The 16,766-nt window shown below is 38.6% G+C and overlaps 1 long non-coding RNA gene across 1 annotated transcript in view; it reads right to left on the bottom strand.

Annotated features, from left to right (window-relative positions):
- Positions 1 to 4,193: 4,193 nt before the first annotated feature.
- Positions 4,194 to 16,766, bottom strand: part of LOC140908197 (uncharacterized) — an 85,059-nt gene continuing 72,486 nt past the window's right edge. The window contains exon 3 of the long non-coding RNA XR_012157801.1: positions 4,194 to 4,822. This is a non-coding gene — a long non-coding RNA (uncharacterized LOC140908197). The remainder of the gene's footprint in view (positions 4,823 to 16,766) is intronic.

Here is a 16,766-nt window from a genome sequence, read left to right as displayed (position 1 = left end):
TGCTGTGGGACCTGGCTGTTGAAGGTCACAACGTGGGTGGGTCTGCCTGGGAAGGGGACAGGGACAGGTCATGTGGGAGACGCACTGATTCAGCACTTCCACTCCCTTCTTTTTCCCCAGAGATGAATTCCCCCTACAGACCCATCTGTCCTCATGAGTATAGGCAGTGAATCAAGCTCCTACTCTATACATTTGCAATGTTTTTGCAAAGATCAAGGAGGAAATCAGACAGATTTGACTTCCAACTCCCATTATTTTTAAGGAGCTGTGCATCTAATTTGAAATGCACAATGCAAATATTTACCCTCAAGTGTCAGAGGAGACTATAAAGATCTTTATGGATCTTCACACTTCAAGGGCTTAATTCATTAAAAATAATTATACATATGTGGAGATTTCTTCCTCAGTGGAGCTGAGATATGCAATCAGTTGCCAAGTAAGAAAGCACAGCGTGCAAGCTCCATGGCTGTGTGGCAGCTTTTATGTGAGAGAGGAGGGTTCTTTTACATAGGAACATACATGTGTAAACAGTACTAAGAACCAGATCTCACTGGAATTCACCACTGACTAAATCAGAGAAAGTCACTGCATTGTACTGAGGAATCCTAATGCTATAGTCACACTCCTGCTCTCAGGCGCCCATATACCCTCTTCACTTCAGATTCAATACTCCACATATTTTTTCATCTAAGAATAAGAGGAATTTTAGGAAGACAAATATTATATATGGAGTTTGATTTTTTTCCAAGTGTGTTTAAATAAACATTTTCCCTTCCCCAAGGTGCCCTAATATTCTTTTCCAGAAGTGCCAGTGCTGCGAGATTGCAGCTTTTAACCTCAAATTTTGTTTTTCACTCTAAGAATAGACTTACCTTTAGAATATAGGGCTTTCCTTTTCTCTGTCAGTGTCTGTGTGATCAAAGGGATGAAGTTTCAGTTCAGAACAGCTGATCTCTGAATGTACCTGGAAAGGATCTGCTGTTGAAGTCAGTGGCCAACAGGAGGCAGTTAATTATATTCTCAAAATGCTAGTCATCTATTCTTACTTGTAAATTCTCTGGGCCAAGGACTCTGTCTTCTTAGCTGGTGGAAAAGCCCCTTGCACATAGAATCTTAGGATCATAGAATCATAGAAGGTTAGGGTTGGAAGGGACCTCAGGAGGTCATCTAGTCCAACCCCCTGCTCAAAGCAGGACCAATCCCCAACATTATGAGTGCCACCACAATTCACATAATCATGTTTCCATTTGGGGAAATTAGCTGTCTTGTTATTGATCTAGAGACTTCTATGGCTCCCTCAAACATAATAGTACCTGAGCATCCATGTTAAAAATATAGTAGTAAAACATTCTCTCTCTCTCTCCCTCTGTGTTTGTGAATGGGTTTGATGTGTATCTGGTATGAAAACTTTATTGAGGAAAAGCTATGAGGAAGAGATGAGTTTTGGTCATTTATCTCACTTCTTGCAGGGATGAGTTCAACAGTGTAACGCCAGCTTCTCTGAAGTTCTGTCTCTCTGCACTCATGAGCCTCTTCTACCAGTCAACAGTTTCATGGTTCCAGTGGAATCCAGATGTTATGGAAGTTCATGGTCATGAAAGGAAAGACATTGTCAGGTACATAGGACCAGTCTCATGGAGGTCTTTGAATATTTTGACATAGTCCTTTATTGGACTCTGTATTAAATGGGGAGCCAGTGTAGAGAGTTGAACATATGGGTGATATGATCATGCCAAATTGTCTTGACCAGATGTGCTGCTGCATTTTGTATCAGTTGGTGGATAACTAACCAGTTCTGGGACTATGACCACTTACTCAATTTTTCAGATTTTATGTGTCTTTGTGGCACAAGTTTGCACAAAATAAAATCTTAAAGGATTTCATTGCACAGTGTTACACACCTCAGCTCCTATTGCTGGTAATGCAAATTTTATGGTATTTTAAAACCTATTATGATATTACTGGGAATCTGCTGCAACATCAGACATTTGTCATTGACATCAGTAAGGTGGTAAACTAATGATGTAATGTGCTCCAGATGTACATCTGGTTTAATGTTGCCGATTATATTTGACACATAGGTGGAATGCATCATGTTATCTTGCATTTGTGCAAATGATACTTATTCCACAGGGAAGAAGACCACCTAGGCAGAATAAATAACACCTTCTCAGTGAAAGCATATCATTAGCTGAAATTCAAGAAATGACAAATGTTTTAGGAAGGGGCAAGTTGCTCTACAAGATTTTGAGGTGGAAATATTTTGGAGATAGAAATGACAGTTTTCATAGATTCATAAATATTTAGTGCTGTTTGTTATGATAGGGCAGATCACTGGAGACAGACTTGGATTTCTAGTTAATCCCAGAGCAATTTGCTCCTTCCTTGGTCCTACCTTTCTACTTCTTCCTCTGTTGCTCTCTGCCACATCTCCCAATCTTATATTCCACCATGGTTGGAGAGTCAGAGGATGAGCTACCTGTTTGTAAATCCTTTGCTCAAGGATTACCCCAGAATATCTGATATGCCAGAGAGGACTCAGGTAAGGTCAGATACCATTATTGTCGGGCTTTCCAAGAGCTGAACATGAAGACATTACTGCAATATAGAAGACTGAAGTTCTTTTGCTGTTTCTAGCTTAAACCTGTATTTTCAGCTATTTGTAATGAAATAGAATAAAGAGCTTCATTCCAGGATAGAATTTAGCATATGACACTTCTGCCTAGGCATGATTACTTTTTTGCACAATTTGAAAATCTCCATTTCCCTGTTCATGTATTATAAAACAACTTTAAAAACAGAGTAATGTTAGATAATTTTTATATGCCACTAATAAAAAAACCTGCTTGTTTTCAACTTTATATTTAAAGTAAATAATTCACAGTTTATACTAATCACTTTTGCTTGTTTGAAAAATAAAGGACAAACAACGTATATTTTCCATTTAAGCAGAAAGTATGACACATTGTATTCTGGATTATATGCTTCTCTCAGATCTACACTACAGATCTCTTACAATGGGCCATATGTTATCTTTTCCCCCATGCAAACATGCAAAAGGGGAGGACTTACCGCAAAATATACACAGCTTTGGATGGGCTGCAATTGTGCCCCTTCACAGCTGGGAGAGGTTTGACATACGTCCACAAGGTTCACACTTGTAGACAAACACCCAAAGAGTACTGAATAGGTTAATTCTACTGTTAACAAATGCCAAAACTGCAAGAAATTAAACTACCAATAGCCCACACACCAAAATAAACCCAGCCCTAACCTCCCTCCTTCCCCCCCCCCCACAACTCCCCTCCCCTGCATTTATGCTGACAAATTTATAAAGTTTCATATACCAGAAGCAGAACAACTTAATGCTTAAGAGTGAAACTTCTGAGACAACACTGGCTTTAATTTATTTCCAAGTGCCCTTTTATTCTAACAACACTATGAATTAAGGCCACACCATCAGCCTGCATGTTTTTCTTTAGCTCTGAATTTCCACTTTGCTGGCTCTTAGTCAACTCTTTTACTTTATTTAAATGTAGTGCTTTTGCAGTTCAATAGTACTCCATGGCTTTCTCAGGCAAATGCTGTGTATTGCTTGATAAGAATGTTGACTGGTTAGAAGTTGTCACTGTTCATTCCAAAAAACTGTTCCTGAGAAAATGTCACAATAGAAACATATTGCACCTTGGCTACCTGGTGCACCGTCGATTTCCTATCTAATATAATACCATGATTGTATAGTATGTGGTTTTGTGCTTTATTGCTCCCTAGGATATTAACTTTGATGTTTTAAGCATTTAATTCTATGGCTGTGAGTTTTAATCCTTCCACAGAGCTCTCTCCTATTTATCAGTTTGTCAGAATTCACTCCCCAGTGTGTGTGTGTGCCTAGCTAACTTTATTTAAGGGGAAAAAAACAGGATTACTTCTTCACAAGTTGAAACAAAAGTTCCAATCTCTTAGATATATAAAGCATATTTCTAGCAGATTTAGTACCATCTAGGAAAGTGCTCCTTAAAACACATTTGTACTAGGGCTGTCAAGCGATTAAAACAATTAATCATGATTAATCGCACTGTTAAACAATAATAGAATACAATTTAAGTATTTTTGGATGTTTTCTACATTTTCAAATATATTGATTTCAATTACAAAACAGAATACAACGTGTACAACGCTCACTTTACATTTATTTTTGATTAGAAGTATTTGCACTTTAAAAAAACAAAAGAAATAGTATTTTTCAATTCACCGAACACAAGTACTATAGTGCAATCTCTTTATCATGAAAGCTGAATTTACAAATGTAGAATTATATACAAAGAAAAACAAACCTCCATTCAAAAATAAAGCAATGTCAAATTTTAGAGCCTGCAAGTCCACTCAGACCTACTTCTTGTTCAGCCAATCACTCAGACAAACAAGTTTGTTTACATTTACGGGAGATAATGCTGCCTGCTTCTTGCTTACAATGTCACCTGAAAGTGAGAACAGGCATTCTCATGGCTCTGTTGTAGCCGGCGTCGCAAGATATTTACGTGCCAGATGCACTAAAGGTTCATATGTCCCTTCATGCTTCAACTACCGTTCTAAGGGACACGTGTCCATGCTGATGACGGGTTCTGCTCGATAACAATCCAAAACAGTGTGGACCAACACATGTTCATTTTCATTATCTGAGTCAGATGCCACTAGCAGAATGCTGATTTTCTTTTTTGGTGGTTCTGGTTCTGTAGTTTCCACATCAGAGTGTTGCTCTTTTAAGACTTCTGAAAGCATGCGCCACTCCTCATCCCTCAGATTTTGGATGGCACTTCAGATTCTTAAACAAAGATAATAAATGTAATAAATTATATCAAATTGCATGAGATAACTATGTTCTCCTACCCTCCCACCTGACATTCAGGAGGGCAGCCTGTAGAACCTGTAGTGGATATTTGGTAAACATTTATTTAAAGCTGCAAGTAGAAAGTTTGTTTTTATTCATCTCTAATTTCTCATTCAAAAACATTTACTAATCCTCCTCCAAAACATATGTCATAAGTCTGCCAAGTGGTAGGTTAATTTGATATCTCAACAGTAACCGACTTGAGTCAGAAAGCCTACCCAGTAGGTCAACAGGCTACACTTCTGGCTCTGAGCAACTTAAATAAAGGGAAGGAAGGAGAGTGGGGTAAAAGTATCCCAATGGGAAAAAAATTCAGCCAGAACTCCTTGGGGAGGGGGATGTTTGGGGAGTGCATGGTGGAGTGGGGGCTCTGATGCTGTTTGAAAGGGTGGGTATTCCATTTCCCTCCCTTCTGCTTTGTGCTAGCTCAGAACTGCTGACTAGTGCACCTTAGAGGAACCTACTCGCCCCACCTGCTTTGTGAAATCTAGTGTCACAATTGTGGCTGACCTTGGGGTAAAAGGTGCATGTGTGTGGGGGGGTCTCCTCAAGCCTTATCCTATGTAGATATTTATACAGGACTCATCAGTGGAGTATCTGACCAACTGAAACAAAATTAAATAAAGTCAGCAAAATCTACCACATTGTCTTAGGACTCATTGTCTCTCCCCCCACCCCAAAGTAAGGAGTCCTTCTCCAATGTCTTTCCAACAGCATCATCGATTGTTTGGTAGGGTTTTGTTTGCTTCCCCCTGTTGCCCTTTGATTGGGTGAGCCTGATTGAGCTATGAGAATGACACCTGAAACTGAGCAAGATCACTTAACCTTCCACTCCTTCCCCAATGTACTCTGGTAATCATTTCAATGGTTTTTAAGAGACCCCACTCTTCATTGGACTCAATCACAAGTAAACAAAGCAGAGATAGTTCAGAGAAGATGCAGTGCCATGAGACCTTGGACATATAGAGACATTTCTGAGTCCATAGCTCCTAGCTATCAGTCTGGATAGTAAAGAATTAAACTCAAGCATCCTATTCTAGAGAAACAAGGGTGCTCTTGAATTTTCTGGACCTGTTTAATGCACAAGTGATATAATTATGCTGTATGTATTGAAAAAGGATTTGATGAACTGTTTCCTAAGTTCATGATACCTGCAAAATCAGGCAGAAAACTTCAGAGACATTTGCTTTTATGGTGATAGCAGTGTGGTTTTATAGTGCAAATTTGGTATTTGTGAAAGTGAGTTACAGAAAAACAAGTGTGTGCAGACAAGCACTGTGCAAATTTCTCTGCACAGCTCTGCCACTACACAAGTTCTCACAAGTTACAGTTCTTTTGGTTTCTTGAAAAATAGATTGTTTATACTTGCCAAATTATGGTAGTTTTGTAATTTGCACAAACGAGGATTAGGATGAGACCATCATATTCATTTTCACATAAGACTTAAATTGACCTGAGAATTTGATTTCCAGTCTCCATAAATGAGACTAACCCACTACTCCAGCTAGGCTCTTGGGTCTTTTGCTATCTAGAAATTATGCCCCCACTTAAGTATAAATATTTATAAAACCTTTGATCTTTAAAATGTGAGAATTGTCTTTTTGTTTATAATTATAAAAATATCACAAACCCACTAATTGAATGAATCTTTCAAATGTGAGTAATTTTTTATTTGAATTCTACATCCTTAGGTATTATGTAACAATTAGTAATGATGCGATGGATAATTTTTTTGGAACAGTTCCTGATTCCATTACTCAACTACTCCATCGACCAGTAATTATGAATCATATCTTTAATTAGCTGCTGCTCTTCAGAAACATATGAAAGCCAAGGGCATAAAGTAATTGGCATAAAAGTTTTCCTAATTAATTTATCTGTCCATGTGAGTAACCACGACTGGAGTCAGGGGAACATTTATAACTCCAGGAAGGCCAGCCCTAAAACCCAATGTCAAAGGAGATTTATATTTGTGAATTATAAAAAGAACAACAAGCCACAAAATTACATTATCCCCAACTCCAACAATACAGTCCATAATGTGTGGTTCAGAGATGAGCAAAAAGTTTTTATTGATCCAATTCATTTTCATCATATTCTCCAGTGAGTATTTCAAATCTCTCCAGCCGTTTCCCTCATTCTACAATGTAACAGTAATCAAGCACATTAAGCAATTCATTAAACAACAGTCCCACTGACCACAGGGAGTATTGCAGCTAACATTCATTAGGCAGCTAGCAACTTTATTTAAGCAGTACAGAGCTCTGAAGAGCAAAACTAAATCCTTTGTCTTTCAGTGCAAGCCTACGGCCCACCAACGCTGTGCTGTATCTGGCTTTCAAAAACTATAAAACCTCAAACCTTGCTGGCACAGACAATGCCTTTTTATAAGCTGCAGCCACTGAAAGAAGCCAAACTGGAACTGAGGTAATGTGTCCTGTTTTAATTCTGAACTGACCAGAAATCAAGTTAAAATCTGATCTCAGTGCTGAGCATGGATAATTAAGATTTATGTTGGATATAAAAAATAAACCTTAAAATATTCATGTTTAGATCCTAGAGTTTCAGATTTGCCTTCAAGAGGGCAAAAGTGATAGACCAACCGGATATGTTCAGATGCATCTGAAAATCCTGGCTTGCATGGCATTCTTAATAAAAATGATAAATATTGTCCTTCATAACAAGAGAAGAGATGCTGAAATAACAGAAAGAAAGGCTTCCCACAAACTGATTGTAAGAGTCCAGACAAGGTTATACTTTCATCTGGGCAATGGACTTGTGTGCTTCTTAAAACCTAATTTAGAAAGGTGCTAAGTTTGTGTCTGTTATATGTTTATTGTAATGTCCTTGGACAATGAGGGAATCCTTACAGCACAAGAATATTGGAGGTTTTTTGGGTTTTTTTAAACTTTATGTTTTTTAACAGAATATAGGAAAGCTATAATTAATGGGGACAAACTCAAACAACATTAGTAAAAATTAATGTAAGTGTAAAATACTTCCATAAACAGCTGAGCTCTTTTCCAAATAAGTTGAAACATAGAATTTCCATACTATATCAGGCCAGAGGTGAAGTAAAGGTACTTCCTTAGATACTATATCAGGCCAGAGGTGAAGTAAGGTACTTCCTTAGATATCATCGATTTGTCTGCAGGGTTTCATGGAAGGAACATAGGAACACACCTAAAATTCCAAGCCTTCCTTTCCCCACATTATTATTTTATATTGTTCTTAATACTACCATAGAAAAGGCAAAATGATTCCTATTCTCGGCTGGTATAATCAGCATAGCTTCGTTGACTGCAGTGGAGTTCTACCAAATAAGGATTGGGCTCACTGAATCCCATCCTTCAGTTTAATTTTTGATAGCCTTTACCATGGTATTCATGATACTCCCTATACCAGCTCTTGGGAAAGCTGTGACTGTTGCAGTAAAGTTATGTAAATGAAGAGTTTTTAATGGCAACAACTGGTATCTGAGTCAGCCCTGCTGGAATTCAGAACTGTGGTTCTAGGGAGTCTAAATATATGAAACCTAATGATTAAGCCACTAAGCCAACTTCTCCAGAGTAATTTTTCCTTTTAAGACACAAAGCTTTCTTTCTAAATCTTGTCTCACTGGCAAGATCTCAGCATAATTCTTTCTAGCCCGTATCTATTGATTGAGCCACTGACATGGTGCCATCAGTAAATACAAAAAAGTCCCCATTTTACTCTGCATTCTGCAGCAGAGATAATAAAAACAGATCATGTGCCAAGCTTGATAGATTGGTGCATTGAGCTGCTTTATGGGAGACCTGGGTTCAAGGCTAAACTCTGACTCACACACTAGGCAGAGACTGAGAGTATAACGGAGGTGAAACTTTCAGCCTCTGATAAAAGGATGATCTATGAGACGTTGCTCATGAGAACTCCTCAGTGGCATTTTTAGAGTGAAGGTGACTAAACTCTCTTGACCACAAAGCTTCCAATGGTGATTTAATATGGCAAAGAGAAGGAATAGAAACAGCAATAATACAGGCCAAAAGTGAAATTAGAGGGTAAAAGCCCCAGGATCCACATTTGGACCATGCCTGAATCTTAGAGTCCCATGTTAAGAAGGTGAGACATGCCTTAAAATATACCCAGTATCCCCACCAACAATCAGAAAGTATATCGTTGAAGAAAAATATTCCAAATATTCCACAGAGCTCTTCTGCAGGTCTGGGAAAGGTACTCATTGTCACAGCTAAATAGACAGGGGACAGATTGTTTAGCATAAATAGTTAACACATATGGCAAGAGACCATTCACGGTGATGTGTCCAGTTAACATCTCTGTGGTCATAGGACAGAAAAGGGGGATTAATGGGTAACAGATTGTTGCAGTAAGCCATAAATCCAGTGTCTCTATTCAGTTCATGATTTTTAGTGTCTAGCAAAGTTATGAATGTAAGCACCCAGGCTTGTCTTTTGTAGGTGTTATGAAGGTTTCCTTTGAGGAGGAGGAGGATTGAGAGGTCAGAAAAGGAGTGATTACTTTGTTGGTGATATGTTGTTTTGTCTAATTACCTTGTGAGCCTTGCCATTTAATAATACAGTTTTACATTCAAGTCTCCTGTTTCCATTTTTAGAGCTATGCTTGCCTTCTGTGACTCTGTAATAGTCTAGTTATCTAGCTTTCATGCTGAGTCAAATGATTTTAATTTCTTCACTTTTGACTTCTTATAGACAAAGCTGGAATGGGGAAGTTCTGTCACAGAAGGGTTCCCCTTGCAAGTCTGAAGGGGCTTGTATACCTGCTGCAGCCTCAAAATTTTCTTCAGGGAGGTGACTGAAAATAGAAAGGGAGATTTGAAGAGGATACAGTATCAGCTTTAGGTGTGGAAGATGACATAATAAACCCATTGCACTACACACAAAACATCTCTTATAAAGATACAAAGGAGACAAAGTTTATACTACTCTCCCATCCCAGAAAAGGAGTAGTGGCCCCTTCCAGTCAAAATGGGACTATGTTAGCAGAGCTACAGAAGACACTATGTAGCTTGATGGTGAAGAACCAAAGACAGTTAATAAATACAGATCTTCAGATTCTACTGCTCTCCAATCTCCACCATTCACAAGCATGTCATTCATAAAAAAAAAAAACAACACTAGAAAATAAGATATTTATCTCACTCAGACTTCTTGGCAGCTCTTGGATGAAAATCTGTTTCCCTGCATGCTTAACTCTTAAGGGTTAATGTGAACTCTGGTTCTTCATTCGCAGCTAGGCAGTTCAAAGTTTGTACAATAGCTTAAGTTCTGTGTACTGTGTTCCTTTATTGTACGAGGTTTGTGATTACAGCTCCATCAAACTACCCATGGAAAACAACCGTAATGACTGATTTTATTAGCAATAAAAAACATTAGAAAAATATCTAGTGTAGAAAACATATGCAGTTGGATGATTATATTTCCTAAAGTACCGTGCATGTGATACAGCCATATAAATTCAGTACTTACTAGTGTATACAGTTCATTATATATGATGGAGGGCAGTGAAATACCAGTTTTATTCTCATTGAAAAAAGACGGGCTATAAATAATGAGAGGTGAAGCCTCAAGAGACTAGGCACATCCTATTTAAAACTACATTAAAAACAAATACATTGTTTTAATATTAAGGTTGCAAAGTCAAGCACACAAAAGTTAGTATGTGACCATTCTGGCATTTCCTATTTCTCAAATCGTACAACAGAACACATTTCTTCTTACTCTTAGACATGTGTATAGCACGCTATAGTATTTCTTTCTATAAACCAGAGGATTAGTATTGTTACACTTGGTTGTTTTTAAACTTTATTTTCTATATTATGTAGAGTAGGATTACTCTAGAGAATCTCAGATGTCACTTTAAAAAAAAGAGGATGTTTCTAGCCCTTGTGATTATGATTAAAAAGAACTTGAAATCATCAACTCTAATGGTAAAAAAAAATGGAAATCAAATAAAAAGGACTCCAACTTCCTCCCCCCCCCCCAATCTGGTTTCTGAAGCCTGACTAATGGTTTTTGAATTTTGGGGATTGGTAATGCTGAGATGAACAGCAAAAGCAGAATGCCTCTTGATAATAAAAGATCATATATCCATGCAAACCACCTCAGACTGCAAAAAGAGAAATAAAGAAATAGTATATTTTAAACAATAAAAATATAGAACTGCATAAGTGAGGCCTTAACTCAATGCCATCAAATTACCACCACTTTGGAAGGGTTCAAAAGAGACAATTTAGATCAAGTCTATTGGATTTTGTGAACTCCATGCTCAAGAATATTTTGGTGAGCAGAAAACGCCTGCTGTGGGGGAAGGAAGGGGAGGGACAGGCTCCCTGGACCCCTCCCCCACCAGGTCCACTGTCCATTGTTCTTCTCCCACAAGTTGGCAGCCTTTGGGGAATCTCTCTGGAGGCTACCACCCATAGGGTGGCTCCTGTTCTTCCCTTCCTTTTCCAAGAGGGGAAGATCTGGCTGACTTAAGGACAAGCCCCTCAGGCAGATCCTAGAGAGTCAGTTTTAAGGGCTCAGTCTCTCAGAGTCTATTGCCCCTTTGTGGGATTTATCTTCAACCCCTCTTCCTGGGGCTATTGCTCTACCGTCAGTCAGGGTGGCTTTAGGAGAGATGCATCTCACAGCTGTCTCCTCCTTGACCAGACTTCCTCTGTTCCCAGCAGTCCCTGGTCAGAGCAACTTTCCTCCTGTTTACCACCCCTTTCTGTGGTAAGTTTCCCTCTTTTAAGCTCCTCCCCCTCCAGGCTGAGCAAGCCTTGCAGGTGTGTCTCATTAGTGTGGAACAGGCCCAGAGGAGCTCCTTAGCCTCCTTCATAGGAGCGTGAAGGCACGTCCCTTCACACCTCCCAAAAGTTAAATTCTCACGGCAATCTGCAGGCATTGTCTGTAGTGTAGCAGGCCTCAGACCACGAGATAGCCTTGACCTCACCTAAACCTATTGGAAACAAACCAGTCTGTTGGACCAGCTACATCAATGCATTTCAGGGATTGCTGTATCAGAAAATGGGGGAAATGTAAATGTCCCTTTCATTGCTGGAGGGAAAAAAGGTAGAAAACATCTCATTTAAACATGGCAGGTTAGATTATAGAATGCAATCAGTAATAGAACCAATACACAGAAGAGATGACATGATTTCTTTCTTAGGGGAGTTGAAACTAGATCATTAAGAGTTTGACGCATGTGTAATTAAAGCTGGGAAGAGCATGAATTGCACAACAGATATTTTAGAAAAATCAAATGAGAGTGAAAAAATATGAATGTTGGGAATTCTGAAAGGAAGGGAGGAACTGACTATTGCATTCATAGGCAATTTTTTGCCCAAATTGTTCAATATAAGAGAGAAAGACACTTATGCCACATGAAGAAAAGTTATCACATACCAGCTTGACAGTCTATAGATGCAACAGGCAAAGGAGGAAACAATGGAATGGTCAGCATTGCAGAGCAAGATCACACACTCAAAGAAGCATGACAGAGGAGAGATTTGGAATATAAACCACATCAAATCCTTATATTTCCATACAAAAGTCTGTCACCGCAGAGCAGACCAAAGGAGAAGACCTTGGTGATGAAGCCCTATACAACAGAGGGAGTGGATGCACCTAACAAAACAGAGAATTAAAAATTAGGGGAAAATATTTCATACAAAATAAAAAAAAATACATTGTCAGGGAGTTAAGGTGGCACAGCAAAGCACTTTTGTCAAGGTTTCTTCCCCACTCTGAATGCTAGGGTACAGATGTGGGGACCTGCATGAAAACCTCCTAAGCTTACTTTTACCAGCTTAGGTTAAAACTTCCCCAAGGTACAAACTATTTTACCCTTTGCCCTTGGACTTTTGCTGCCACCACCAAACGTCTAACACCGGTATTATTATTATTAGGAAAGAGTTCGTTTGGAAACGTCTTTGCCCCCAAAATCCTCCCAAATCTTACCTCCTTTTTTCTGGGGAAGGTTTGATAAAAATCCTTACCAATTTGCATAGGTGACCACAGACTCAAACACTTGGATCTTACGAACAATGAAAAAAACATTCAGTTTCTTAAAAGAAGAATTTTAATAGAAGTAAAAGTAAAAAAGAATCACCTCTGTAAAATCAGGATGGTAAATACCTTACAGGGTAATTAGATTCAAAACAGAGAATTCCTCTAGGCAAAACCTTAAGTTACAAAGACACAAAAACAGGAATATCCATTCCATTCAGAACAGCTTATTTTCTTAGCCATTTAAACAAACAGAATCTAACGCATATCTAGCTAGATTACTTACTAAGTTCTAAGACTCCATTCCTGTTCTGTCCCCGGCAAAAGCATCACACAGACAGACCCAGACCCTTTGTTTCTCCCTCCTCCAGCTTTGAAAGTATCTTGTCTCCTCATTGGTCATTGTGGTCAGGTGCCAGCGAGGTTATCCTAGCTTCTTAACCCTTTACAGGTGAAAGGGTTTTTCCTCTGGCCAGGAGGGATTTTAAAGGTGTTTACCCTTCCCTTTATATTTATGACAACTTTGAAACCAGGAAACGGCAATGTTGATTGCACAGCATTAGCTACATCCTTTTTTGCATCATCCTTATGATTTGGTGTTTTGTTACACATACTTTTTGTCAAATAATGCAAGGTTTATAAAAATTAAACCTTAGATATACATCACTGGCATTTTGTAGTGATGTACTACTATGCACATGGGAGACATAGTCAAGTGCTATTTTTCAAATCATAAATATCGTATACAATTTTTCTACAATCTTATGTACACACACATATCCTGATGCGCTCTCTCACTCTCTCTCCACCATGATTAATATAGTTGCAGCATTGGGTTCCACTTCTAATTTCTATGTTACTTATAGAACTGAAAGAGTGGGATGTAAACTAGAATTGGACTGATCTATAAGCACTTTATAAAGGTAGGTGCCAGGGAGGAGTTCCATTTTACAGATGGGGTCACTGAGGAACAAATACTTCAGTTATTAGTCAATATTCATATGCACATCTTGTAACATGCAGCTTGCCTCAGTCACACTTTCGAATATATATATATATATATATATATATAGATTGGTTCCTATATATATATATAGGAACCAATCTACTGCCCCAGGTCAAAGAAACTCTCAAACCAGCTGAACAGGCATAGAAGCAGTTTCAGGAGGTATGGCAGCTTTGAGACCAGCTGGGACCACCTCCTCTTCCAGACCCAGAACAGTGTATGGGTGACCCTTCGCACTGCCCTGGGGATACTATGCACTCTCCCCTTGACCCACGTGGGCTGGGGCAAGAGAAGTATTTCAAAAAGGAGCCAGCCCCTAGGCCACACAAATTCTTCAGCTGGCAGGAGCAAACACAGAAGCAGCCTCCGCAGGTGCAGCAAGGACCAGTGGACGATGATGATGTCATGGAACTACTTTCCACAGACTTCATCCTAGACACTCTCTCCCTTATGCTGATTGGCTATGTGCTCCAAACCCTTTCCTCACAGTTTCTTCACCTCAGTCTCATTCCTTTTGGTCTTGATACCCTCCTCCTTCTCCCTGACCCCTCAACTCCCCTCAGGTTCTCTCTCTCTCCCTTCCCTTAGCTTTCCGCTTCACAAATCCTCTCCTCATAATTAAAACCAAAAGAAATAAAAAATCATGGCATTAACTTGCAGACCACCATTCTGTTCACTTGGCTTGTATGTTCTATCCCTCTCCTGTACCCTTTGTCTGTTTCGTCTATTTAGACAGCAAGCATTTGGTGCAAGAACTGTCTCCAATTCTGTGTTTGTACAGTACCTAACAACACAGGGATCAGTTCTCAGTTAACTCCTGGCCACTACTATAATAAACATAGTAAATTTACTGTATAGCTAAATTTGCTATCCACACATGCTCTGCACAGCCTACTTTCCTTCTGAGTGTTGCTCAAAAGTGCTAAAATCATACAAAATAAGTGTCAGGTCTGTTGATTTTCACAAGACAGGGTTTATTAGGTGTATTGCTACCAAATGTTGCTATGGATTTGCTCTGTCTGAATTAATATGACTATGCACTTATGGAGTGCTTTTTCGTCCTTGGATTTAAAAGTGCCTTGCAAAAGTGGATACACAGGAATAGAGCCATTTTACGGACATTACAGCCAAGTACCTAGACCTGATCCTTTCCTAACAGGCACTGTGGTTTAGTGGATGAGACTTGGATTCTGTTCCCCCTCTGACACAAACTTCCTAGCTAACCTTGAGACACCGCTCTGGTTCTCAGTTACCCCATCTGCAAAATGGGGGAATATGATATTTGCTTCAAAATGGGGGGATATGATATTTGCTTCATGTGGATCTGAGGCCTTGTCAAATATGGGTGAGAAGCATATGGGTGAGAGCTTTTTTAAGTGGCAGAAGGCTGAATTAGAATTCATGGTCTTGTGGATCAGAGCCCAATTCTCCTTCTTCTATGCTGTAGGGTTTTTCATCAGCTCTTGTATCAATCTGTGCTATGAAGACTTCCCTCATTAGAAGCAGGTGTCCTTTCGAGCCCTTCCCTATTTCACACAGCACAGAGAAATGCACCAAACATCTGAGCAAGTTTGTAAACCCTAAACTGTGAAAGCATGCACAAAATGCTTGTGCAAAGTATATTTTTAAAACTTCTATACATTTCACACATCACAACTTATCCTCACTAAAAGGCACATCTGTGAGCTAGGGACACTCATTTTGCCAAATTTAAAGTCTCTATCATTTCCCATTGAAGTGCTAGGGCTTTTTTAAAAAGGCCCTTTTTAATTATGGAAACAGTATATTTCTATTCTCTTACTTCTTGAAAATGGCCCAACTGATTATTCCCAATCTTTCAAAGAAAGTTTTCCTCTGCAATAAGACCATACCTGCCAAATATCAGTCCAAAACCAAAAAGATTAACATAGTTATAAGCAGCTGAAAACAAATCTTTTGTACAAAATTAACTCTAGGCATCTCTGCATTCCTTTTTATCTAGTGAGACACTGTCCTTCACCTGTTGAAAACAATTCAAGTTAATAGGGAATTATAGTAAGTGACTCTGATTTATTTGACTAAGACAGAATAATAGTTCATCAGTACTGATTAGTAGTCGAAGGCATGTTATTAACATAAAATATAAGGCTCATGCATAATGTGATGTTCTGTTTTCTTTCTCTAAAATCAATAAAAGCTAAAAACAATGATAATAGTGATATCATTAAAATGTTAGTTCTTAAAGTTAAAACAAGTTATATCTTGTTTTTTCTTCACCACAGAGAAAGGCCAACCTTTCTAACCTAAAATTGAGATGATTATATATATGTCATTCTGAAGGCATTTGGAGATGATACTTAATTTTATTGAGGTAATAATAATATATATTATACTGCTACTTTTGACCTGCCCTTTTAAGAAAAATACTGAAGCAAGTACAACTACTTGGTATATCCCTTTAAATCACTCAATGTTATATGTAATCTTTGCACAGTTTTTTTAAGCTGAGTTATCAAATGCGCACATAAATCAAGCAATTTATTTCCATAAAAATAAAGATACAGAACTCTTTCTAATTAGAAGGCGCTTCATGATTTTTCACAAGAGTCTATAATTAAAGGTCTCTCAAGATCATAGAAAGTTTGTTTCCAGTAGATCTTTTGTTTTATAAGAGAGTTTGCTTGCCATGTATTTTTTCAATACTTTACAAATTGAATATATGAATCATTGTATACACTGTAAGTGAGATTGTCACTGTCCCCTGCATCGGTGTGCAATTCAGGGGGCAACATATAGAGCTCTCCTTACATCTGCATATGGTACAACGGGAGTTCCTGGGCTCCTGTGAATAGAAGCACTGCTCTGAACTAGCATTGCTGCC

This window comes from Lepidochelys kempii, chromosome 3 (assembly GCF_965140285.1).
Source record: "Lepidochelys kempii isolate rLepKem1 chromosome 3, rLepKem1.hap1, whole genome shotgun sequence".
Classification (NCBI taxonomy): Eukaryota; Metazoa; Chordata; order Testudines; family Cheloniidae; genus Lepidochelys; species Lepidochelys kempii.
Note: the sequence above shows the minus strand (reverse complement) of the source record. Positions and strands in the feature narration are given on the sequence as shown.